The sequence below is a fragment of the Bos indicus genome, chromosome 22 (genome assembly GCF_029378745.1).
Source record: "Bos indicus isolate NIAB-ARS_2022 breed Sahiwal x Tharparkar chromosome 22, NIAB-ARS_B.indTharparkar_mat_pri_1.0, whole genome shotgun sequence".
In the NCBI taxonomy this organism is placed as follows: domain Eukaryota; kingdom Metazoa; phylum Chordata; class Mammalia; order Artiodactyla; family Bovidae; genus Bos; species Bos indicus.
Window position 1 is genome coordinate 47,980,797 of NC_091781.1, and position 3,365 is coordinate 47,984,161.

Below are 3,365 nucleotides of genomic sequence, written 5' to 3' on the forward strand. Positions count from 1 at the left end.
TTAGAATCATCCACCGTCAGCCACTCAAAGGCCTGTGGCCAGTAAGGCCCACAGATAGCGTTCAGTCCTATCCCTTCTCTTTACAGGTAGGGAAACTATGATTTAGAGTGATTGGAACCGTTAAAATGTTGCTCTTGCTGGGGCCCTGGAGCCAGAGAACACTCTGGGGAACAGGTTTCATTCTGCTTTTTGGTGACACAGGGCCCATGAAAAGAATAAAAGGCTGACCTGGGCGGAAGTTCATTACAGGCCAGCTCCCGACATTCTCAGCCACCTGTGGGCCCTTTTGCAATAGAATTTGCAGGATACAATTTGGCGTTCACACCTGTGCTCGGAAACAAGCCTGTCTTCTCACTGCCTTGGCAGAGAAGGTGGCAGCGGAAGACCAGGGAGACAGGGTTGAGGCCCTAGTCCCGGGAGGGGCGCAAGGTCTGTTCCCAGGGGCCTGGGCCATTGAGGGGCTTCTGTCTAGGCCTAGGGTTAGACACCCCAAACATCCCACTGGATTCCTGCACAGGCAAAGCGTACTTTCAAAATGTTTATAATTATTTCACCTACTTCTTCCAAAATGACACAAGGCTTACAAATAAAAGGTACATAAAGAGAATAAAACAGAATATATATATATGTGTATGTGTATATATATGAGAATGAACAGGAGAGAAGAGCCAAGAGGAGGAGAGTTGAATCAGAGACACTGATTCAGAAGGGGAAGCTGCAGCAATGGGAAGCTTTGCTTCGAGCTTTCTGGAAGCCAGGACGAAGCAGAGAATGAGTTCATTTTAACTTGCTAAGAGGGAGCAAACCAGATATGGAAAATATTCTTTTCCCAGCTCGACTTATACAGGGTGTTTTCTGAGTAAGTCTTTATAGGAGGGTAGAAGAGAGGCTGGTGGGAGGAAGGGGTTTCCAGCAGCAGGTTTTCCAACACTCAGGGACACTTTCCTGCGTTGCTGCCTCCCCATCAAGCCTGGTGGCCTGCAGGGGCCTCGGACTGAGTCACTTTGTGAGGATCACTTTCAGAGGCTCTGAGATGAGCTCGGCAAGATCAGGGAATAGCATCAGAGGCTCCATCAGACTCGCTGTGGGCTTGCTCTGACGTACCAGGACAAAACACTGGCCCCTGGGCTGGGCTGTGAATTGGTGCCCCTACAGAGGGGTCCTGGGTGACTTTCTGGCCCAGCCAGCACCTGACAGCCATGCGTTGTGAACCATTGGAAGTAGGTCCATGCCCGTCTTTGTTTTGTTCACCGCGTGCTTTCCAGCACCCACTTGGGCCAAGCCCCGGCAGAGTGCTGCAGGTACCCTGGGCACCTGACAGAGCTGCCACCCAGAGAACAGGCGGGTGCCACAAGGAGCCCAGAGGGAGACAACTTGCCTAACCTGAGGAATAGCCGGGAAGGCTTCCTGGGCATGGCGTGGGTGGGACTGGCTTGGGATTGAGTTTTGAAGAACTAAAAGAAGTTCGCCCAGTGGAAAAGGAGGGCAAGGACGCTAGGCCTAGAGCCAGGACACTGCACTGAGTTCAGCAAGGTGAAGGGAAGCCGTGTTGTGGGGTGAGGTGGAAGGGGATGCTGGCAAGATGGGGAACAGGCCCAGGCCAGTGCCGGCTGCACACACCTCGCCATGGAGTTCTGCTGCTATCCTGAAAGCTCGGGGAGCTATCAAAGGCCATAGGCAGGGACCGACCCAGCCAGAATGACGTGGGACTGGGGAGAAAACAGAGTCTGCCTAGTCCTGGCCTCTGTCAAGAGACCCCCTAATTATGTGTTGGAAGAGGGGGCAGAATTTGGGCTGGGGAAGTCTTCCTGCCTTTCTTCCAACCCCCTGGACTTGGTCATCAGTGGGAGCAGCAGGACAAATATAGGTGTCTCAGGAGGACCAGAAACCACCATGCTGATGCCTCTTTACATGCTCCATCTGGCAGGACCCTTCTTCCCATTTCACAAATGTGAATACTGACCTCAAGATAACTGGTTTAAAGCTGCATGGCTTCTCAGCCAATTTGGGACTGAATGAGTGGTAGGGTCTGCCCACTTCAGGGTGTCCCATTCCAGGTTGGGCCCTTTCTGCCAGCCCAGCCCAGGCCTCTGCTACATTCAGTCTGGAGCTGTGTCTCATGTCACCCTCTCACCAGAGCAGTGACAGTGCCTGGGGAGCTCTTCTGGGGATGGATGTTTCACCCTGGGTTGGGCCCTGGGCCAGCTGTGTTCCAGCTCAGACAGAAGGGCCCCCTGGCGTGGGAGGCAGCCGAACTTCCTGGTTACCCACAGCCAGACCCCACCCCAGCAGCCCCAATGGCTTTAGAGACCCTTCCCAACCTGGCTGCAACCTCCTCCAGTTTTACTGCTTCCCCCGCACCACTTCAGCGGGGTACCCTCCACCCTGCATGCCCTCCACCCCTCAGGCAGCGAGAACAGCAGGAGCTGAGGGTCTGGGGAAGGAGGGATTATGTTGCAGAACTGAAAGCAGTCTGTGTGTCTGGAATCCAGACTGAAAGGAAACCCCTGGTATGCGGGGCTGATGAAACTGGAGGGACAGCAGGGAGGACTTTTGTCTTTGTCTCAAGAATCCTAGGTGGGAGATGTCATTTATAGGGTTTCAGGCAGCAAGTGATGACCAGTCCTGCTCTGTAAAAGAGCTCTCTCTGGGAGCAGGAAGGCCAGGCAGGGAAAGGTGCTGTTGCTCAGGTGGAAGAGGCTTGTCCAGGCTGACAGCCTGCAGAGCCGCTTCTCTAGGAACCTCTGTCTGACCCCTACCCCACTCAGGACTTACAGGGTGCAGCAGCAGGTGGTCACCATAAGGAATGATTGGAGGATCCCAGGAATCCCCAGTGAAGCTGAAGACAAACTGGAGCACCCATGCAAACAGGAACTGAGTTACTAAGCTGTGTGCCCCCAGTTCCTAGCCCAAAATGTTGGGTTTAGCTGCTGAATGGATGGATTGTGGAGGGGTGGGCTGGTGGATGAGCCAGTGGATGGATGGTGAGATGATCAGAGAGTGGAGAGATGGATGGCGCAATTAGTGGCAGGCTGAATCCGCCTTGGAGCATCTCTGCTCCTGTATCATAGAACAAGCTTCAGCCCTGATAAGAGCTCCTGAGCCAGGGACCCTTGACTTTTCCTCCATCCTTCCTAAATCCTGAAAGGCAGTCAGTCCTTCCTGACTTCTCAGAGGCCCTTTGTTGCGTAATCGATTATTTTTTTCCTTCCCCCACTGTCCTGTGTTTGACTCCTGTAGTAACCCCCCAACCAGCTGCATTGATGGCGAGGCCCAGGAAGTTGCCTTCCTAGCAGCCAACCCTTCCTTCGAGCTGCCTGTCCCTGGAGCAGGGGCTGATGGAAGCAGGCAGAGGCTGGGGGCAG